The sequence below is a fragment of the Polyodon spathula genome, chromosome 18 (genome assembly GCF_017654505.1).
Source record: "Polyodon spathula isolate WHYD16114869_AA chromosome 18, ASM1765450v1, whole genome shotgun sequence".
In the NCBI taxonomy this organism is placed as follows: Eukaryota; Metazoa; Chordata; class Actinopteri; order Acipenseriformes; family Polyodontidae; genus Polyodon; species Polyodon spathula.
In genome coordinates, this window is record NC_054551.1 from 28,271,012 (window position 1) to 28,295,736 (window position 24,725).

The window sequence follows — 24,725 nt, forward strand, 5'->3', positions numbered from 1 at the left end:
CGGTTTTGTTTAGATAATCTTTATCTGGTTTTAGAATTGAATAAACAGATCTCTTTCATTTATGTTTTTTTCAGTTTTTCTCTGCAGTCAGATATTTTAGTTGTTAGCTGCGACCTGATCACAGGTGGCGCCTTACACAAAGTAGTTGACTTGTTCTGTGCCCATTATGCCACACTGTCCATGCTAATGAGTAAAACACATGAATTCACAGAGACCGTTCCTGGGCAGAAAGGAAAGAAAAAGACAGGTGAGTGATAACTTGTGTACTTGCTTGAGGTTTGCATGTGTGGTATTAGAAGCTGGCATGATCACTTCTCTTATCTACACAACAGAGTGACCAACTCCATCTCCTTTGCAGTTTGCGCTCAGGTCATCTGACTGATGTCATGGTTTTAAGATGCTTGGGTAAAGAGATTGTAAAGGAATATGTGGAAGATCTTTTCAGATAAATAGCAAACTGACAGCTTTATTTATTTATTTTTTGGCCACTGGGGTATGATGGACACCAGTTTCCCTGATGGGGGTTGAAAATTACTCTTGAAACTCCCCCTCTTTGCCGTGGGGGAACAAAGGGATTTTGTTGGGGTTGACAGCTCAGGAAAGAGACTGCTATTTATGGCCAACGAGGCAGATTTGGACGAGGAAATTGTCATCAGGAAATCCATCATGCGCAAGTAAGCGTCTCTCTTCGTGGATCCTACTTATTATTTGATTTATTAAAAAATAAATACACAGCTTTACTAGCAGGCCTGTAAAAACAGTGACCCTTTTATTCACACAGTTTAACGAATGTAGGAACTTATGCCGAGTGGGAACATTTTTTTTTTTTTTTATAATTATTGTTTTTTATTAACAAAACCAAATATTTCTCTTCATATTTATGTAATTCTATTTGAATTGCAATATGTGACTGTACACCTGAGGGATGTTGTGTGGGATTGCTAATAAAAACATATTGGATCCAACCCAGACCCCAAAATGATTCCAACAAGTGTAGGATTTGCTTCTGCTTTGGCAGGAGCAGGCTATTTTTCTCTGGCCGTCTGCTGTTAATAATATTCCGCGACATGTTTTTTAAAATTCAAATAGCTTTATTATTGAAGCGTTCTATTGCAAATGTTCAATTTTCTTTGGAAAGACACGTGTCCTGCTGTGCCCAAACTGGATCTGCTCTATCTGACACATAGAGAGTCTCAAGAGATTGTAGGCATGGGATGTTCATGTCAGTAACAAAAGCTGTATATCATAGGTAGATATGACAGTAGTTCTAATATATGCTGATTAAGTATCAAATAGTAAACAACAAATTAAAAATAAGTTTTACAAGCAATCAATGTATTTTAGTAAATTATATGTATTTATTTGTTGGTAAATCAATATTTATCAGTCAATTATTTGGTCTTTATTACTGGTCTTTTAAATTGAATTTCAAACACTTAAATTTGTTTTCTAATTTAAAAAAAACAACAACAAAAAAACACTTTACACCTTAATTAAGTTTCTGCAAGCAGTTTGGTGACCTCCATTGTAAATGTGGTGTCTGGATTACTGCTTATAGTTTGATTGCACGGAGAATAATTTTAAATGAATTCCTATTGGTTTATAGTTCCTATTGATTTACCATATTTGGATAACTTGCTGACACATGATTGTGATTCACATTTGATACATGGTTCCTCCAAAAGAATACACAAATGCACCATTCAAAACGTATATGATTATATCTCAGTAATACTCACTGCACAGGCATTACATAATGGCTAATTGGCCTTGAATTTATTTAAACACCCTGCCTTCTGCTGAGGCCTCAACTTTTCTCTTCTGGGGTTTAATCTATGATCAAGGGGTACCTCAATACACTCACCCCATCTTCCCAAGCAGGTGAATAGTGAAATAAAAATACAGTAATCCCATCTTTATAAAAGTCTTGTGTTGTGTTGTCTGCTGCCTCCTGTTGTACAAACTGTCTGCTGCCGGTCCGGAAGTTTCTGTTTGAGCTGTTATCACTTGTGCAGAGCAAGGCCCCTGTGTGCTGTCTCTGGGAGCTCGTAAATACTTCAGGGAACCAGACAGTAAATCGTGGCTTTAAATAGGCAGACCATGGCAGCTGTGATTGCATGGTCCTCTGCATGGTTCAAACACACACAGATCAGCCACATGCACACAATTTGTACCCCGTCATGCCTGCCATGGGTATCTGGCCTTTGTGTATATGCAAATTTGGGAAAAACTAGTTTAATTTACATGTTTATGATGGTAGAAGCTGCAATAATAAGTAACTAAAACAGATGCATATTATTTTTATATTCTCTTGCTACACAAAAAATGTTTTGGCTTTGTACTGTAAGTGGGTTATTTCCTGTCAGTTGTTTATGAGATTAAACCAGTTTTTGGTACACTGGCATAGGAAATCAGAAGGATCTCAGTGACTTTACAATGGGCATCATACAGTAGTTGGTGCAATCTGCTCTTTCCTCAACATAGTGGCTGTACTGGCCAACGTGCCCATCAAAATAGCCTCCCTGGTCTTCTAGTATAGTATAAAATAATAATTATAAAATGAAGAACACAGTGAAAATCTGGATACTATAAAACATTTTACTCCATGAAGAGGTCAATTCATGGGCCTAGGATGTGTATTTATGTAATTAGGGAATAGATTAGTTTGCTCAGATTCCCTTTGCTGCACTTCTGTCTGGAAATTGACCTGCCATTTAAATAGATGTGCGAACTTCTGATCCAGGTGTATCCAGACATGCTGTCAAATAAACAGCGTTGCTATTGTTTCATTTATAGTTTGCGATTGTAGTCTTGCTCCGAACATTTGTACACATTTACCAGAACATAGGAATAATTTAGAAAATGATTAATGCCATAACAAGATAATACATAACATTGATATACATATATATATATATATATATATATATATATATATATATATATATATATATATATATATATATATATATATATATATATATATATATATAGACACACACACAAAGCAATCCAAGGGGGGATTAAAAGGGCTATGCTGTAATGGCATTATGGAACAAATGGGAGCCACTACCCTACCCAACAGGTGTGTGAAGTCATATTGTTAGCAGGTTCTGTACCCCTGGGTCAAGTGTTGTCTTGCTGCTGTGCTGACACAAAGATCTGTCCGTAGCACGTCGGACACGGAATTGAATCAAAACTGGTCGTCTTTGTTACTGGCAGAGGACAGGTCTAGATATGTTCAAGATTTATTTCCGAGGAGCTCAGTAACTGGTAAGCTGTTTGTGATCCTCCTGGTGATTCTGCTTGCCATTTCCACATGTTTGCAATCGCTCGCCTTGGCTGTGGCCATGCTACACATGTAATTTTAGTTGACCCTTTAATTGATTTTACAGCTTGAAAGCTCCTGCAGATTTCTCTCTCATGGTATCTTGCAATACTCTAGAGTTGGATGTTTGGCAGAGTTTAAAAAGTTTTATTGTTTAATTCTTTCTAGTTGTTTTTCCTTTTTGATTTACATCTCCCTTCATGTAGAAATAAGAAATAATTCAATAGTGGTCATGATGCACTCTTGTGTTTTAGCGTATCTCTTAAAGACTGAACATGTTTTCTAATAGATCACTTTAAAAACACTTGATCACAGATTCTCGGGTAAAACTTGTAAGGCTCTACGTCAAGTAGGTAAACATTTTGGCTAGTGCCTTCTTTACACTGATTTCACTTTCTCAAATAGTTATATATGACATAATTAGGGGTTCTGACTTTCGGTTTTTACTGAAAAAACATCCCTGATACAAAAAAAATGAAATTGGTGCGTGTTCAATAAACACAGAAAAAACACTGGAAATTGTGACACAAACAAAAACCAAAAGCAACCGAAAACAATAATTTCATATATAAAACAAATTAAAAAAAGCCCTGAAAAAAAATGTAACTCAACAATATCTAAAAATAAGCACTGAAAAATTAAATTAATAAAATCCATAAAACAGGAGCCCTAGACCAGGGGTCTCCAACTCTGTCCCTGGAGAGCTACAGGATCTTCTGGTTTTCGTTTCAACCAAGCTCTGTTACTTCATTGCACCAATTATTGGCTTAATTCGTCAAGATTAACAGCTGTTCCAGATCTTTGGCCATTGATGATGTAACGACACCTAGAAAACCTGCAAGATTTTGGGTTCTCCAGGGTTAGGGTTGGGACTAGGGTTGGAAATCCCTATTCTAGTCCTAACACACTTGCACTATATTATCACTTATAAAGATCATTTAATTGTTATTCAGTCATAAATATTAATATGTTTTGGAGTTGATATAAATTCAATGATTGTGCAAGGTCTAATTGCATTTGGTTATGGAATATTAACACCCAACAACTAGTGGTATTCAACATCTGACAGAGCCAATAAGCCATACAACCATATAGAATGCGTTCCCCCCTCTCCAAAGTCTATAGTAACCATCCTTCCTGTCTTTATTTAAACAACTTTAGATACAAAGGCCTTCGTTTTTCATGTTTCACTGTGCTAATGTTGACACAGACTCTTTCCATGACAGAGCTGGAGTTGGCTTTGTCCCCATTGTGAGAGAAATAGAAAAGTGCATTATGTCTGTTAAACCCCTTTAAAATCGACCAAAAACAGTGTCCTGTCTGGGATTTAGGAAGTTGGGGGGTGAGGGTGCGGAGGGTGGTTAGTCACCAAACAATTCAAGTATGACAGGGGAATTGTCCCTTGAAAAAAAGAAATATGCAAAACGATTCACGTTAGAGACACTGTAATGCTCTGTAAAGCAATCTTCTTTTAACTAAATAACTTTGTGGAAAAAAACAAACAATAAAATAGTAGCAATGATAAAGATAAACATGTAAATGTGTTTATTCTTTAATGTGCAATTTATTATATTCAGCACAGTACACAAAAAAAAACACCTGTGAAATGTATAGTTTACGTTTGAAATTGAATGCACTTTATTATCTAGCATCTGTGCCGTCTGCTAAATCCTTTGTGCCAAAGCCCAGTGTTTGAACGTTTTTACAGGCTAGAGGTTTGTTCTGCTGCTCAGCTCTGCATTTGTTATTTATCACAAGCCAACAGAAAACAAACAGCACATTTTGCTAAGGCCAAATAAAAAAAAGTGTGTGGTTCTGGAAAAAAAAGATATATATATATATATTACTGAACCCCCCCCCAGTCCATTTTATAGAGTAATATATTTAACACCTCATTCAGTGTACAGTATTTTAAATAAAACACATAAAACCTGCAGAAATGTGTCTTCTCACACCACTACAAATAACAGAAAATAAAAAATAATAACTAGGTTTTATCACAAATTACATTTGACTGTGTAAATTTGTTAACAGGGGAGCTGTGTTAGTCCCCAGAATCCGGGAGGGAGGAGCGGACATCCCCAGTACCAGAGGGGAAGGAGCTATAGTTATCCCGAGTGCCAGGGAAGGAGCTACAGCTATCCCAAGGTCAGGTTGAGGCTCAACCTGCCTCTATCAAAGACCAAGCGGACAGGGCTGTCTTTACTAACCCAGACCAAATCTAAATGCCTCCTGATGCCAGTTGGCCTCAGCGTTGTCTCCTTACCTACCTTGGGACTTATGTAAGGGAGCACATGTTCAGCCCCCATGATATCGCCTGGGCTTCTGTTTGGGGTCGCCTGTTTAATCCCAGGTGCTACCCCCTATACCCAGCGTCCCCACAGTTCCCTTCTTGGGGCTCCTCTACTGAGGGCAGCTCCAGTGGCAACACTGTGGACCTCTCAGGCAGTGGCTAAGGCTGCAACGCTGGACATTGCAGATTATATGTCCCTCATATAATCAAATGATATTATTCATATATTATTGTAATGTACTGAATCACGTTGGTTCTATTTTTGTTTTCCAGAACATTAAAAAAAAAAAAAAAAAAAAAAAAACAGCTATTGAAGCCAGTTAAATATTAATATAAATATGAATATATTTGTATAACTCATAAAAAATATATATAAACAATTTGAGTGGACACAGTGACTATATATATATATATATATATATATATATATATATATATATATATATATATATATATATATATATATATATATATATATGTCTATGTTCTATTGTTAAGAGTTTTAGGTCTGCCAGCAGCTTGTTAGATTGAACCTCAAGGGAATAAAGAGTTAAGTGCTGTTTCTTCTGTGTTTTGCATGTGAAGAACAGTCAATAAAAAGCACCTGTTGGTGCAGGTCTGGAGGAGGCAGCCCTTATAAAAAATGACAGGCTTCTGTTGTAGGACCCCCCAGTAAAGCCTGTTGTATCAGTGGGAGTTCTGTTCAGCAGGGCACAGGTGCTGGGGAAATTCACATAAATCACTGTGTCATACACTGTTTGTCAAAATATGCTCTTCTACCAGGCAGAAATGCACTCTTTAAAGATTTAGTGAACCTTTTTTCTCAACTGACCGTGGTTCGCTTTCTGTATATTGCAATGTAGAGCTGTTTGCCTCGTGTTTATGCTAGTACATTTTTATTAGATTGGGAGTTCCCCAATATCGTATTTGTGTTTATTTATCAATTATACAAAGTTAATATTTACTGCTTCTTTATTTTGTTATGATAAATGATGAGGGATATGTAACTAACATTTAAAAGAAAGTGCTACAGTTAAAACCCTATGCCTATAAAGTAAACCAATACCAACTTCAGATGGTGGTGGCTGGACTAAACAGCCTGCCAAGATGTGTTTTTCTAGCTGGGAGCTTCTGTGAAAGCAGGTTAAATCTGTATTTGTGTCCTCAACTTGCAAAGAAAATAATACAGCAAGTTTGGAAGAATTTAGAGCATATGGAAATATACAAATTGTTCTGCATAGCAAATCTAATCTGGGTGTAAAGTAGGTCGCATATAAATCTGCTATGTACAAAACAAAGTCATGTCCACTAAAACTGGAAAACATTTTGATTATGTATTGAAAGAGAAAAATACTGTATGATGTTAAAAAACACTTTATAAAACTTACCACAAGTGTGGACCATCTCATTCAATGACCAGTGCACTGGAAAAAATACAGCTGCCATTTCTTATTTGTTTGTCATTTGAATCAACCCGTTTGTTCGTTTTACAGAAGGTTTTGATAAAAAAAAAAGCAGAGCATGTTTTAGGTTATGAAATGATTCCAGGGTGGAAGTTATTTCACAGCACTTAGAGCACTCCTGAAATGCCCCTGTCGTAACTATTTAAGACCTTGTTGTTCTGATGGGTGCATATGTTTCTAACGCTAATAAAAACAGTCCTGTCAAACAGCCCACCGGCTTTACTGCCCGTCCGTGGGTCTGGATGTCTCAGGTAGATTTGTTTTCTGGATTGGATAAGTCCTACAGGACTCAAACTTAAAGCTGAAGAGCACACTCCATTTGTTAAGGTAATGAAGCTGACTGTCTTTGTTAGGTTTGTAACATTGCCTCCCTAACCTATTCAGGGTAAAATAAAGGTCGTACAGTATAGTACAGTGCTGTAGAGCTCTGAACATCGGTGTGCTGGAATTTGTGTTGTGGACCCTGCCAACCCCATGCTGGTCTGAGACCTTTTTATCTGAATCATTTATTGATTCCCCTTGTCAGATTCCAGTGGTGAAGCAAAGAATTTTCCACTGTACAGAAGCACATAGTCTCAGAGATTGAAGTAAAGCTCAAGTTAGAACTCCTCATCTCAAAATTGTAAACCTAACTGTGTTGCAGCCTAGCTCTGTTTGACCATGATTTTATTTGCTTGCTTATTTAGTCACATATAGCCCCTGTTATGCTCTTCAGTATCAGTTTTATAAGATAAGGATTGTGAAGCTACTGGAGGATTATAACAGCTTTACTTTTTTCAGCACATTATATATCAGTACTTAAACTTGTTTTTTGCCCTTTCCCCACCCAGCCCAAAAATGATGAAGAAAGACACTGAATTGAATATCGGGGGTTGGGGCTAGTATAGAGTGTGCAGCAGCAGAAGCAGCAGCATGGCATTGTGAAGGGGGTCAGAGGTTCTGGGCATTCTTCATGCCTGTTTGTGAGTTTGTGTGAGATGTACAGATACCACATGTTAGACATGTGGTACTCATCAATGGAGGATGTTCCTGGGTGATGCAAAGCAGACAGGAATGCAGAGTGAACACCCTCAACTGGGAATTTCTTTCACCGTGGGTGGCTCAATGATGCACGGTCCCCTCTTCCAGCCAAAAATACCCATTAAAAACTGAGGTGAACAGGACCCTGATGCTAAAAACTAGAAGAGAGCCGCTGCTGTGTTTATCATTAAATAATTTGGCTGGGTGGGGGGTTACATGCTAGGCCTGTGTACTAGTCTCTCTGTTGAGGTTGTTTATTACCTGGGTCTACTTTATTAGTATAAATATTATTTTCTTTTTTATATATATTGCATCCTTACTTCAGAAAATAACACACACAAAATCCTATATTAATCTGGTTTTGCCCTTATGAAAAAAAATATATTTTGGCAACTTGAAAATGTTACACTATGCATTGACGGTAGTGCAGCATGTAGCCTGTAGCAGGAATGTGATGGCAAAGTCACCAAACTGTCTGCGGCAATTTGCTGTACAGGTATAAAATAACCAATGATAATAAGACACTGAGAAAGCGCACCAGGCATGGTTTGGCTCAAATTATTTGCCAAACATTCTGGGTCAAATATTGTGCAGAAAGGCAGAGTTCCTGTTAATTTTCTCCTATTTCCTATTAAATCTGTTTGCCTTTATTTAGATGAAAACTTTTAAATTCTGATTTGCTGTATCCTTAAAAAAAAGGCAACAAAGCTTGAGTGATTTGTAGGAGACACTAATGAGAGGAATTGGATTTGCCAGTGGGTCCTGGTCTCTCCTGGGACATGTTGGGTTCAGAAGCACCCCCGCTGGACCAAAACCCCTTAAACTGATGGATTTAGCAAAGATCCCAGCATCTTATCCCAGCATGGAGTATTAATAACCATCTGGTGAGTCTCCTGCTGGGAGCTGAAGTCCAGGTTTAAGAAAGCAAACCGCTCACCAACAGCAGCTGAAGCTCAGGGTCTCATTTTGCACTGCCTTCTCTGGTGGTCTGTTAATGGTGGAACAGAGTAAACACATTGGGAAGCTCTCAATGTGTGCACAATCTTCTGTTTGTCTCTCAAACATATTCAATTGTTCTATATTTCATCAGCAAAGGGAACTTTTATTTTTATTCCAAGACTGTTCTGGGAGACTACAGCAATAGTAAGTTATATGAAAAGAAATGTTTAGCTATGAAGTCACTGTAGCTACCTTGGCCTTGAACTTATGTGTACGGTTCTAATGCCTTTATCAAATTTTGCTACTTAATTTTCTTAGGTTTTAACTCAGTTTGTGCTTCATTTAAACATCCCATCTTCATTCTTTTGAATTATAAGAATGCATTATATTTAAGAATTTTTGCACTCCGATCTACTAGTATACCTGCTATATAATTGACTTGTATTTGGTTTTATTAATCATTACATTTTTAAAAGCATTGTGGTCATGGTGTTCACTGACCAAATGAAAGCCAGTTGATATGAGTGAAATACTGCTGTTTGACGGTTTTCTTTTGCTTCATTGCTGCTGAACACAACTTTTGCAATATCTCTGAGTGGTCTTAATGACCAGCGATTTTAGTTTTTTTTTTTTTTATCCACCTTCTAAAGGAAGTTACCCCAGCAGAACCTCTTGAGACCTGGTGCCTTGTTTTAAAGAAAGGCCTGGGAGATCAGACAAAATAGCACACTGCAGATGCACATTGGTCTTGAAAAATCACAAATAAAGCAACTGCACCTCCAGGCAATACAAAGCGGTTAACATGAACACTTAGGATCAATGGGGGAGTCCGACATAAAATATACTTATGTTAAAAGTCCTTGAGATTAGTGTAGCTTACATCAAAGACCGCACTAAACTGAATTTGATCTTTTTAACCTTTGCAGAAATGTCATTTTGAACTCCGTTTAATGATTGCGGTTGATTTTTAATTACACTGAAGTCCCAGCTCTTCTGTCTTTTTAGTTATTTAAATTCTGGGAAGTTAAAAAAGGTAGACACATTTAAACATCCATTTAAAATGAACATCCTATACAAAAACAATATATACTTTTAAATATATTTTAAAACCTTTACGTAAAAAAAGATAAAGAATGTGTCAAACAGCAGTCTTAAAAAAGAAATGTTGGAAATACTGTTGGCCCCCCTGACATTTTCATAACTCATTATGAGACCACAGTGCATTAGTAGATTGATTTTGTCCTCAAAGAGTAATTGGATATTGAGGGGGATTACCACTGATGTCTTTGTACACAAAGTTCTGAAGATGATAAAACTTTCAATCACTTTAAATTAAGTCACCCATCAATGACAACACTAGGAATTCACAGATGCTGCTCAGTGCTTGCTTATTTGGAGTGTAGCACCTGCTTTGGAGAACAGAAAGTAAATTACACAAACACAAAGTTAATTAAAAAACAAAATCTTCAATGATGAACGGGTCGCATACACCACAGTTTAAAAAAGGAAACGCAATGCCCCAACTGGGCCATGACTCTCAAACAAGCTGTGGCCAGATGTCAGTTAGTTCAAAGATCAGAGTGCAGATTAATCATTGCAGGTGTAGGTGTCGTCCCTTTTGGGTCCATCCGAGCTGTAAGGAAAGAATTACTGAACACTTGGTCTCTGGGCTTAACTTGGGTTAATTATGCTGACGCCCCCCCCCCCCCCCCCCCCCCCCCCCAGCAGCTGTGAGGGGTCTTCAGAGGGAGGGTCTCCGAACACTGTTGTCTCAGTCGCATGCTTGCGGGGTCTTGCAATGATGTTTGGCCAGTTGTGTGAGCAGGAGCTTTGTGAGCGTTGCTATGGCAGCTGTTGGGAGGCCTTGCATAGTTGGTAGTGGACAATGGACTGATACAACAACATCACAATTACTTTATTTGGTGCTTTTCATAACAAAGTCATCATAAAGTACAGGACAAATAATGAAAGGCTGGAAATACTTTTAAACTAAAACATAGGACATAGTCCTTTTTTAAGGATAAAACCCCAAACCTTATTACTAACTTCAGTTGGCCAAAAACCTGACTTAAGACAATATTGTGTCCTAGTGTTGGTCATTAACTATTTTGTTGTTCTTATTTTCAGACATCTTAGAATGTATATTAAAACTGGTCTAGTTGACGCCCATCTCTACTGCCTGAAGAAATCTGTGGTTGACTTTTTAGCAGACAACAAGTGAGTTCAAATAGAAATATTCTACTGTACTATTGACTAGTTTCCTGGTGTTCCTGAAGACTAACCCGTCATAAGGCCCTGGCAGAACAACGTTTTCCTAGCCAGAACCTGTGCACACTGAGCATAAACAGGTAGTCACTCTTGAACGGGTCACATAGAGGCCTCTGCCGGGCTAAAATTGAAGGCTGTCACAACCTTACCTTTCTGTTTCTGTTTTTTAAGTAAAGCTGAAGTTTTTGTTTATTTACTTTTGATGTTATGCAGTTCCTACTAACATAGGGAGGATCCAAAGCTCTCTCTTGCATGTCGCTTTTTTTTTACTCTCAAACTGTGCATCTTTAAAAGGTAATGCTAAATAATACGATTATAGAAAATTCACTGTAGAAAAATCAAAATTGACTAGGAATGACTTAACAACACTTTAGAAACAGCAAGAGGAAGCCCCAGACTGCTGAGAGAGTCTTTGCTTATCTTTACTTTTAGATTTACTGTATGCAGGGTACCGGAGCTGTGTTGGTAAAAGACCCCAGTTACTCATTGGCAATAACAAAAGCAATTCTTGTTGTTGTTGTACCAGTCCTTTTAACATCTGCCTGCCCCTGCATTCTTTAAATGACATTGGAGTTCTGTGGACTTGGTCTGAATGTGAAACCGGGGCTAGTAATTGCTTTCACCATTCCCTCTACCCCCACCCCTTTCTCCTATCCCTTTGTGCTTGTTAAACTCACATTGTGGGAAATCCCAAACAGCCTCTTTAAGTGCCGTTGAAAATAAGCGCAGGTGGCATTAACTTGGGAGCATATTAGCTCCATTCATAGCCCCCTTTTTCCTTTTTCCTTTTTCCGAGTAGGAATTTTCACTTGGTGTACATAAATACTTTCTGGAGCCATTTGTTCCCTTCTCTTCCCAGTGCTTTGACATTTTCATTTAGTGTCCTCCTGATATAAATATAATTTTCTTTAATCCGCTCCCCAGACGTAGGGCCTAAATTTTTGTTTTTTTTGTTTGTTTGTTTTTTTTGTATAAAGTGTACTCACTTTTTTTATTGAAGATTTTCTCTCTCTCTCTCTCTCTCTCTCTCTCTCTCTCTCTCTCTCTCTCTCTCTCTCTCTCTCTCAGTTGCTCCACTGTGGAGCATTTAAGAACAAAATGGACAGAGTAGCTGTTGTTTCTTTCTTGGTATTCACATGGAAATTCTAATCTCCCTGAAAAGAAGCTAAGAAGAAGAAGAGTGAAGGGAGAGAAAATAAAATCAGAGGGCTTTAACAAGACCCTGTAGGCTTACATGGAATTTTAAAAACATTATTTGCCCTGATTCTTTTTAACTTGATAGGGAACCATGAACTTGTATATACAGTGGAGCAAAATTAACTTTGTCTTTTTTTTTTTTTTTTTAATCCTTACTCTTGTGATTGTTGTACAGGCTTGTAAAATTCTGCATGGATATTAGCCATATCGGCAACAAGTGATTATCCCTCACTTGCACACACTCCCCCTCTTTGGACCCCCACTAGCCCCAGTCCAAACTCCTGAGTGTAACAATATGTTTAATGGAAACAAAAACAAAACTGTGATTTGACCCAATTTGACAGTTACACATATTGCACTAATTAGGCTAAATTTGAAGAAATGATGATACATGACCTGCACAGAAAAGGGGTTTCCCCCCCAGGGTTTCAAGACATTGTTTCTCTGAGATATCAGTTCAGAACTGAGCCTTTTGTATGCCAGTCACCCTCCACCCCCTTTTTTTTCTTTTAGACATCTTAATTAAGTGTCAACTAACAGGGACAGGACACGCACAAGGGCGCTGGAACTAGGGGTGCTGGGGGTGTGGCAGCACCCCCTGGCTTTACATTGCTTACATCATATACAGCATTTACAGTTTTGTTCAATGGCTTTCAGCACCCCCACTTTAAAAATTGTTCTCCAGTGCCACTGGACACGCACAGAGATTTCATCTTTAGCTTTTCACTAAGTTGTAGTATTTTTTTTCTTTTGTATTGGGGGTGTGGGGGTGGGGGCGGCAACAGAATGCTACACCTTTTGGAAGTTATTTCTCAGCTGCTCCAGTTTGTCAAGGAGATTGCAAATTATCAGCCCAATATAAATTGTATGTAGTCTGGATTTAAATATTTTCTTTCCTCACAGATCCATCACCTCCATCCGAGGGGAACTGATTCCATATTTGGTTCGGAAGCAGTTCTCTGCGTCCACAAATTCCCAGAAGACAAAAAATTACTCAGAAAAGAACCAGAAAAAAACAGATCCAGGTTAGAGCCTCTGAAACATGAAAAAGTGCTTTGGACTTTTTTAAGGTCCTAGTTTATATATATATATATATATATATATATATATATATATATATATATATATATATATATATATATATATATATATATAAATTTTGAAGTTTGCCAACGGTAAAGGTAGGATTTCTGGTTAACCGGCGAGGGTTATATTTTTGTGAACGTTTTTTTTTTTTTTTAAAGTAACATTTTGTAAGAACATGTGTGGTATTGAATCTACTTTCTGTATAGATCATCACAGAAGAAGTGTGGTGGCTGCAAACCCCCCCATTTCTAGTTAATACATTAATTTTCATTCCGCCAGGCTCCCATGAGGAGCTTCCAGTCCACCCCACAGCGGAAATCTCTGAACAAAGCATGGTGAGTCAGCGTCTCTGTTTGCAGGAGCAAAAACCTCTGAGGATGCAAGTGTGGTGTCTTCTAGCTGTATAAAACTTGACTATTTTCTTCCTCTTGATTTTAGAAAGTAATATTTCACAGAGCTATTTCTTGGTGAAAACATCACTTGCAAGTTTGTAAATATGTCACAAATGATTGAGATCTGCTGTTGTGATGGAAGTTGCTGTGGGCATGTCCTTAAGGGTTTCCATTCCCGTTCAGTTTATATCTGGGGATTTAAAAATAAAATGTGTTGTTTCTTTTTCTGTTCCTGTTTGCCTCTCTGCAGGTTGGTGCTGATAGTATCAGTATCAGAAGTAATTTACAAACCGCTAACCAAGATCACGCAGCAGTCTCTTGACACAGGGGTGGTACCGACAGACTGGAAAATTGCAAACGTAATACCGATCCACAAAAAGGGAAACAAAACTGAACCAGGTAACTACAGACCAGTAAGCCTGACTTCTATTATATGCAAACTTATGGAAACTATAATAAGATCCAAAATGGAAAATTACCTATATGGTAACAGGGTCCTGGGAGACAGTCAACATGGTTTTAGGAAAGGGAGATCATGTCTAACTAACTTGCTTGATTTTTTTGAGGATGCAACATCGATAATGGATAATTGCAAAGCATATGACATGGTTTATTTAGATTTCCAGAAAGCTTTTGACAAGGTCCCGCACAAAAGATTAATTCTCAAACTGAACGCAGTTGGGATTCAAGGAAACACATGTACATGGATTAGGGAGTGGTTAACATGTAGGAAACAGAAAGTACTGATTAGAGGAAAAACCTCAGAATGGAGTGTGGTAACCAGCGGTGTACCACAGGGATCAGTATTAGGTCCTCTGCTATTCCTAATCTACATTAATGATTTAGATTCTGGTATAGTAAGCAAACTTGTTAAATTTGCAGACGACACAAAAGTAGGAGGAGTGGCAAACACTGTTGCAGCAGCAAAGGTCATTCAAAATGATCTAGACAAGATTCAGAACTGGGTAGACACATAGCAAATGACATTTAATAGAGAAAAGTGTAAGGTACTGCACGCAGGAAATAAAAATGTACATTATAAATATCATATGGGAGATACTGAAATTGGAGAAGGAATCTATGAAAAAGACCTAGGAGTTTTTGTTGACTCAGAAATGTCTTCATCTAGACAATGTGGGGAAGCTATAAAAAAGGCAAACAAGATGCTCGGATACATTGTGAAAAGTGTTGAATTTAAATCAAGGGAAGTAATGTTAAAACTGTACAATGCACTAGTAAGACCTCATCTTGAATATTGTGTGCAGTTCTGGTCACCTCGCTATAAAAAAGATATTGCTGCTCTAGAAAGAGTGCAAAGAAGAGCGACCAGAATTATTCCGGGCTTAAAAGGCATGTCATATGCAGACAGGATTTGAATTGAATTGAATCTGTTCAGTCTTGAACAAAGAAGACTACGTGGCGACCTAATTCAAGCATTCAAAATTCTAAAAGGTATTGACAGTGTTGACCCAAGGGACTTTTTCAGCCTGAAAAAAGAAACAAGGACCAGGGGTCACAAATGGAGATTAGACAAAGGGGCATTCAGAACAGAAAATAGGAGGCACTTTTTTACACAGAGAATTGTGAGGGTCTGGAATCAACTCCCCAGTAATGTTGTTGAAGCTGACACCCTGGGATCCTTCAAGAAGCTGCTTGATGAGATTTTGGGATCAATAAGCTACTAACAACCAAACGAGCAAGATGGGCCGAATGGCCTCCTCTCGTTTGTAAACTTTCTTATGTTCTTATGTTCTTATCATCAGTGCTGCCTGTCATGTGTTTGAGAAATCTTCCATCAAACGCTCAACCATCTGAGCCTCCTCCATCAAGGAGAAGGTTAAGATCACTAATTCCATCATAATGAATGGGTTTACCATTGAGGAAGGGTGAGTCAGCTACAGGATGCGACTTCTCCGCTTTCTTTAAAATGCTACCACACCATATTTCCTGCAAATTAATGACAGAGCATGTTACAGTGGGTTTAATGAATCAGTGTTCACAATCAGAAGATTTCTGATGAGGGAGGATGCACTTGCCAAGAATCAGAGGTGAAGTGGTTAAACTATACACCTTTCCATAACTGAGTATTATAGTATGAATAAAACAATCTCACACATTTAGGGCATAATTTAGAAAGATCCATACCAAGGAAAGAAATGGGATAACTGTTTGCTCCAGACTATTAGCAAGTTTGCGATAGCTGAATTCAGATGGCAGGCTTAAAGACAGATGGAGTGTGTGACCTCCTGGTGTGGGAGTATGTGACCTCCTTTTGTGGCACCCAGCCTTCTTTTACACCCAGGTACTGAAAGCAACCTTGACAAAAGTGGCCACCACTCATTTTGGAGCAAGCCATTTTAATTTTCCTGCATTGAAAAAGAAATATGCTGAATATTAGCAGCGCGCTGATGGAAAGACATGGCTGAATAAGAGGGGAGGCAGCAGACAGCTGAAAGCTGTTATCAGGGAGGCAATTTAGAGAGCCATGGACATGCTGAAAGATCCTGATTGCCCAGGTGACAGACAAACAGAGACAGGGACAAGGAGCCGATTTCAAAAACAAAAAAGCAATGCCAAGCTTCCTCACATGCCATGGGGCTACACATTTATATATATATATATATATATATATTAATTATATATATATAGATATATATATATATATATATATATATGTACCTGTGTGTGTGTGTGTGTGTGTGTGTGTGTGTGTGTTTTATTGTTTTTCTTGTTAGAACCAAGGGGCTGAGGCTGCAAGGCCCAGGGTGTTTAAAGACTAAAAAAATGTCTTGACTTGTTAATTAAATAAATATTACTGTTAAGGATCAGCAGACAGTGTTGGCTAAGGGATAGGCTTAGAATGGTGAGCCAAGAAAATCTGGTTTCACAAAACCAGCGTCTGCCTCTAACGTGATATGCGACCCCTGAACCTTCCCTCGATGGGTAAGGAACACAATACCTAAATTAGGTAGTCGCAGCATCTAATATCATATCCTCATTTAAGTCATAACCATAACTCTAATTATGACTTGTGACCATGCCTAGATCAATCTACGCTGGCGACCCTACAATACTACCCATAACGTTTTAATGCTGCACTTGGTAGATGTAGCTGGGAGTTCTAGGGGTGGGACTGCTTTTGTTGTTAAGAATGTGTTTTAGCTGTGCAGTCAACCCGAACAGAACCCTGCACCAATAGATGGTCCGATCGACAAATAGAGACAGATACATTGGAAATGCAGATTGCTTGCTCCTACTAAGCATGTTTTAAACAGTTTTGAAAAAATCACCATGTCATGTAAAAGCTGCCTGAAGGAAATAGATGAAAATGCAACAGTAAATTGCAACAAAAAAATGCTTCACAATGCCGCAGAGCACTGCATCCAATCTGCAAGAGGAACTAGGTTAAGTCTATTCCACACTTAAAATATTTACCAGGAAATGGGTGTGCAGTTATCATTTTGTCTACAGACTTTTAAAAACAGCATAGAAGCAAGTGAGCCTGGTTATACATAGTCTTGTGTGTGTGAGTGGATAAGTGCATTAAAAAAAGAAAGAAAAAGCTCTTATTTTACAAAATAAAAAACACATGTGGGATTAACAAATCCTTGACATGCAGGAGGGAGGGGGTCATGGTGTGGAGGAGCGCAGTGTCTGTAATTAGTGGTATTTCACTGCAGCTTCTTAGGTGGTCTTCTTTCTGTTTGAGGCTTGAATCCTTGTAATCTCCCATAGCTACCCCCCCCCCCCCTCCCAGTACCTGAATAGATTGCCCCTGTGCCTTTGCCAACATAAACCTGCTTCTATTAACTACAGGACTTAGCATGCAGAACTTCTAAGAGCTCCCACACAAGCTCCTACAGTGTTTCTACTAGCTAGGGTGGGGTGACGATAGAAATAGAGCTACAACATTGCAGATAACCACTAGGATTGCCTCTGCCCATTTTCTTGACTAACCTAGTAATTTGAAATGATTTGCTATGAATTGCAGCATGCATGTTAAACTGTCTCATTTAGAAAGGTCCAGTTATATTTGTATTCATTGTCCTGTTGGCAACCATTTGTACGTTTTATAGCCCCTTCATTTTCTTTCTTTTTTTTTTTTTTAACTGATTCTTACAGAAAATAAATATTGTGTTTTACAAAAGTCAACATATGCTAGTAATTTTTTGTTATGTTTTGTGTCATTTAAAAATCATTAAACCATTAAAATGACACAAGAATTTAAATAGAAATATAAGTAAATTGAAAATGGTATTTGATGTAGATCCAAACAGACATCTAAGAGTGTAACATATTCATAAGATTTCTGATGTTAATACATGTTCAGTACAAGATAAACCAGTTGATGTCATTAAATCAGGAGCAGGCATTGACACTGCAGCTCCACTTTTACAGTGGGCGGTGCTGTTAGAAATTGGGGGTTTACTTTCTGTTGAGAAAGCTGTGTAAAGTGTTTAATACCCGTTTAGTTTTAAAAGATGGCTTTTTCAACTTTGGTTGGTATTTGGTTGTGGTTTTGACTGTTTATTTATTGTATGATTTCGAGTGGAATTTTTGGAAAATATGTGCTAATTATTTATTAACATATACAAGGTGGTGCAAAAAAAAAAAAGGTCAGGCTTTAACTGTGCAATTAATGGAACTTGAAAGAAACTCTAAGTTCATAGTAAACATGTTCATGCATCAAAAAGTTGGCTTGAGTATTGATGTAAACATTAAGCTCTGCAAATAAAGTTTTATGGAGCCAAGGAGATCTCAGGAAAATATTATTCTTCAAGTGCTGTAAACAGATATTGGGATAGCGAAATGTGTGTGGTAAGAGCTTGTATAATGACTGAGCAGAAATTTACATACAGTAGAGATTCCACCAGGGGGTCACAGCATACATAAACTTGAACCTCATTAGAGAATCTAGGTTTTGACTGGGTATGTAAATATGAGTTTATATACAGAATATTTGTAGAACTAATATGTAAGCGAGAAGAGAAACTTGCCCAATAATATGTATATACATTTGTTTAAACTGTGCGTTGTATAAAAAAAAAAAAAAAATTCTGTTTTCCCAGTATAAATGTGCCTTGCTTGCCAACCTTAACCTATAGTTATGTTGATGATCTTCCAAACCACTTTATGAAATACAGAGGTTATCATTATCGTTAAATATACAATAATAATAATAAAAAAAAAAACTAAGTTAAATGGTTTTACTTGTTTCTTAAACTAACTGGCTTTGAACTGAGATATGGACAATGTGAGAAAAATGCGAGCTCACCTTGTCTCTTGTGGCTTCCACAGGTGCAGTAGGTTCAGGGCAGTGTGATCTGTAGCCAAGCTGTCATTGGCAGAGGGGCTGACATCAAGTATTGCCTGGTGGGTAGTGGACAGCGCATCGAAGCAGAATTTGAGTACTTATTGCATTTCTCAACAACAGTGATGTAATGGGACATCTTAAGTCACAATATCATAACTGCCTCAGTACACAGGTAGTTTTATTATATGTTCCGTGTTGCATGAGATTTTTATGACAAACAATAAGAAACTTATCAATAATGATTGACTTAGGTTGTGGTCCAAAACTTTCCTGAGATACAGTGGAAAGTTTATTCATACTAAAAGTAGATAATTCAAGAGTTACGTGGACTTTATAGGTTGTAGTAAAAATCATTCTGAGATCCTCAAACCTACACACGTGATAGTTCTTGTTTTCAGTCACTTACCCTTATTTATTAATGATTAACTAAAACACTGTACTGATTTTACAGCACACACTGAGAGCTGTTTCAATGTTCTCATATTGATAGTCATGGTCCTAATAAGAAGGTTCTGGTGAAGTGTACATTCATGGACAGGACAATATGTTCCATACACAATCACACTGCATTAGCCAATGTAATAGAAACAGCAAATGTTTTACGCAAGTTTAGACATGTATTTTCTTTATTTCTGTATCAGATTTCTATGTCATTCTTTGCAAGATCTTAAAACAGCTTATCAAAAATAAAGCCCTTGTCTATAATTGAGTCAATGTAAACCTTTTTTTTTTTTTTTCGTTCTGCCTGGGGAGTTGTACAGGGTGGTGTTGTTTGTGTGTGTGTGCGTGTACAGGGCGGTTGTTGAATTCATGGTGGTCCTGGCCTGGACTCTAACCTTTCTATCACTAACACTGTCAGAGGCTCCACTAATCTGTCCAGGGATAGCTCTGCTTAATTGACTAAACAACAGGGAGTTGCTTTACAATGGGCCCACTTATAAACTGCAACATCCCCTTTCTGCTGAGTGTCGCAGGATGCCCTGGTGAAGCTGGATCTTATCAGCTACGAACAGCCTTGGTGGCAGTGGTAAAACAAAAAGATGTCAGGAACCTCAATTTACAAACCTGTCTTGCTAGGTCCAAAACTGGCTGCCCTGGACCTGATGTTTTTAGGCTACACAAAATATTTTAAGGTTACGCAAAATATTTTAAGGTTACGCAAAAAACCAAAAACAACACTGATTGGAGAAAGAAAATAATTGTAACAGTGAGCAATTTAAAAATAGCCAATTGGTTCATCTTTAGTAGAAATCCACGGTTTTCCCCAGGCCTTTTCAGCCGGGCGAGCCTCCCGGCTAAGGGCCGTCGCCGCCTGGCTGAAAAAACTCGATCCTCCCATCTTGCAGATGCGACTGTTCTTTTAACAATAAAGATTGATTGCGCTTCTAGCAGACTAGATCATTTGCGCGTTGCTGGGTGAAAAACAAATCTTGGAACTACATGACAGCTGTGTTACGTCGAGAGGCTAAAACATTAAAAATGACTGCTAAAAAAAATAACCAATTTATTTTCAAAGCAAAAATAGTGACAATGAATGCAGGGTTTTCAAAATAAGGCCGCGATCGGTGCAATCCACCACCTAATACTAGATTTGCGCTGGCTACTTTGTTAAAAACAGTAATGAAAAAGAAAATGTAGAATTCTTCTGTTGTATTATATATTTAAGGTAAGGCAAGTTTATTTTTCCGTTAAAAGTACTCCAGACTGTAATGACTGTAATGATCTGCCGCCCTGCTGTACAGAATTCCTGGGGAGAACCCTGACATCCAATTATCAGTATTTCTCTGGCAAATTATTCTGATAATCAGGCAGTATAATTAAGGTTGAATTGATCATCTTTGCAATCTATATTGTACAATTTATAAGATTATGTAAAAAAAAAATTTTTTTTAAAAGTTCTAATAATGTAAGGTTGTGAATGATCATGCGGCAGCCGGATGCGTTTCCTTCCACAAATGGTATTATTATTCATGTTGGTTACTTTGACAGACGTTACACAAAGCACATTATGAAAGCTGGATGCAGTTAACCATTCCCTTATGACTTAAATAAAAAACAATTTAAAAAATTGGAAATCCTTTATCTTTGAAGTTTGAAGTTCTGATGATTTAGAAAATGTATCATGTATCAAAAGTAATGAATGGCCAATGTTTAAATAATTTGCTGTGCAGCATTATCAAAAGCTTGTTTTTATAAATCTGCATGAATCTGCGTGGTTTTATTATATGTATTTATTTATATAGCTTTAAAAGGTTACATGTAAATACATGTAGTCTGATAAGCTGGTCATCGTACATAGAACTGCATACACTGTAACCATCCTGTAAAGGATAGCTGGGTAGATAAACAGTGAGTTAACGTTGGTAAACACATTAAATATCTATGTTAAAAAATGAGAGCAAGATCAGAGCGTTTATAAAAAATAAAATAAAGGACCACCCTGTGAGGGAAGAAAACCAGGCTTTAAGGACAGGTGGTCTTAATCTGCAGGTGCCGCTACATTAAGTCAAGTGTACTCTGGGCCATTGAAAAGCACTCTGTAGGAACTGGGTCTATGAAGAGACGGTCTGTTCTCTCTTTGTTTTAGGCACTAGTTAATTTTAGTTAAAATGAAAAACAGGCTTTAGATTCTGTTGCACCAAAACGTGTCTGTACATTGCTGAGAAAAAGTTTGTGAACCCCAGTGATAATTATGGAAATTCTATAGTTTTACCATGACAGCCTTCTTGAACTAGTCTTTTCTTAAATATCCAATAGGGTTTATATTAACCAATTCCATGTCTTTTGAAGTGATGTATGAATTAGACAAACTATGAGTAATTAAGAGTCAGGGTATGTGAAAAAGTAAGTGAACCCCTGGTTTTATCAGCTCAATTAGGGGGATAATTAGAATCAGGTGTTTAAATAATTAGGTATATCTTCAGGGGTGAGTTTGGGAAGCCTCATCCTATATAAAGATCAGAAACTTTGTGAGTTTGGTCTTCACCATACAGGCGTGTGGAAACACGTCATGCCACGATCAAAAGTAATCTCTGAGGACCTCAGAAAAACAGTTGTTAATGCTCATTAGTCTAGAAAGGGTTATAAAACCATTTCTAAGGATCTGGGGCACCACCGATCCACTGTCAGACATATAGTCTACAAATGGAGAAAGTTCAAGACCACAGTCACTCTACCCAGGAGCGGTTGTCCTACAAAAATCTCTCCAAGAACAAACCAGAAAATCATCAAGGAAGTCCCAAAGATCCCAAGAGTAACATCCAAGGATCTGCAGGCTACTCTCACTTTGGCTAATGTGAGTATTCATGAATCAACTATCAGAAAAAGACTGAACAAGAATGGTGTTCATGGAAGGATAGCCAGGAGGAAACCACTGCTCTCTAAAAAGAACATTGCTGCCCGTCTGAAGTTCGCCAAAGAGCACATAGACGATCCACAAGACTTCTGGAACAATGTTCTATGGACAGACGAGAGAGTCAAGAGGTAGAACTTTTTGGCCTCAATGAGAAACGTTATGTTTGGCAAAAACCAAACACTGTGTTCGAACAGAAAAATCTCATCCCAGCCGTCAAGCATGATGGTGGGAGTGTGATGGTTTGGGGCTGCTTTGCTTCCTCAGGACCTGGACAGCTTGCCATCATTGACAAAACCATGAATTCTACATTGTATCAGAAGATTCTAGAGGAGAATGTCAGGCCATCCGTCCATGAGCTGAAGCTAAACTGAAAGTGGGTTATGCTAAACATCCTAAACATACAAGCAGATCTACAAAAGAATGGCTGCAGAAGAAGGAATTCTGCATTTTAGAATGGCCTAGTCAAAGTCCGGACCTAAACCCCATCGAAATATTGTGGCAGAACCTGAAAGGAGCTGTCCATGCAAGGAAGCCCTCAAATGTCATTTATTTTGTCACTAATTACTGTTTTTTTAAAAAAAAAAAAAGGCTGTATAATGGTTTGGGTCTGGGTAATGCTGTTGGAATAGACAACATGTCTTTAATATGAAAATACAGTGTTTTATTTATTTTCATGAATCTGGAGACTAATTGTAACTCTGTAATATGATCATTTCATCGTACTGTACAATACTGAAGAAGAAATTTGAACTTCTGATCCCGTCTGTGTCTTTGGATGTAGTAGTGATTTTAAAAAGTGTTGTTTTTGTTTTTTCTTCTAATTTCCTGTTGGATTTACCCAGTTACATTCCAGGGAATGTTTGCATCCTTGCTGGCATGTTTCCCAGTGCAGCTTTTAAATATCAGTCCAAATGTCAGAGAACCTAGATGTTATAATATCATTTTGAGCATAATAAACCTAATAAGACTCTTGCAGCTATATCATACCTGGATTAAATTAAAAAATACCAGCCAGTTTTACAGTATTTCACTTTTTGTATTCCAGCTGAAAGGAACAATGAAGTGATAGTGGGCACCGACCAACTGATGGAGATCTAGAGACACTGAAACTGCCTTTGCTTAGATCAAGCACTGGTCACTTAACTCAACACGGACATACACACCAAGCAAAAACACAGCATCCCAACCTGTGTCCTGTTTTTATATTGTGGATCTTCCAAATAAATGAGGGTTTAGTTATCTCAGGATTGTTTTTTTTTTATTTTGTGGTTCTTTTTTGTACTGTGGACGGTATCATGGATTTGCAGGCTTTACTTGCCTTATATTTGTCAATTCTGGTCTTATATTTGTAACATATCTTACAATTGAGGTACACAGAAATAGAGACACCCCCCCCCCCCCCCCCCCCCCCCCCTCCAAAAGTGTCTGATTGCTTGTTGTTAACGTACACCGATGCAGCCTGTCAGCCTCACAGAGTCTATTGCCGTGAGGACCATAAGGCTACAATGGGGTTAATTTTATTTATTCTTCAAGTACACAAAACACAGGGACCACCCAGAATGAGCCTGACAAGAAACAACATTCCCTCCCACTTTCACATAATGCAAGAGAAGCTCCTTCAAAAAATATTTTGTTTATGGCATTGCTGCTCTGTTGCAACCCCTAAATTACTGGTCTGTAGATCTTAAGTCACGAAAGGGCTTATGGTTTTGTGATTTTAAGAACCAGCATGAAGAAGACAACTTGGCCACATGTTGATTTAATTTAGAAAGCCTAAGTAGGTTTATTAAATGAATGGCTTTCCTGGGGAGGCATTTGTTTGAAAATGTTAGTCATTATTATTGTCATTGTCTAAATCCTGAAGGAATTACATGGTTGTATTTTTTGTTTTGTTTTTGTTTTTTTTTCATGCCACTGTTTTTTAACAGTACAGTGACTACCAATATAGTATTACTTCAAACTTTTACTTGTCTACGCACTTGTGGATTATTATGCAAATTAAAATGATTGTGCAGCATTTGTTCAGGATTCCGTCATTCTTTAAGGTTATAAATGACGAATTCTTCGAAA

At 37.8% G+C, this 24,725-nt stretch overlaps 1 pseudogene; it reads left to right on the forward strand.

The window, feature by feature from the left end:
* The window catches only part of LOC121330721, a 42,012-nt pseudogene extending 18,259 nt beyond the window's left edge, over positions 1-23,753 (forward strand).
* The last annotated feature ends 972 nt before the right edge of the window (positions 23,754-24,725 follow it).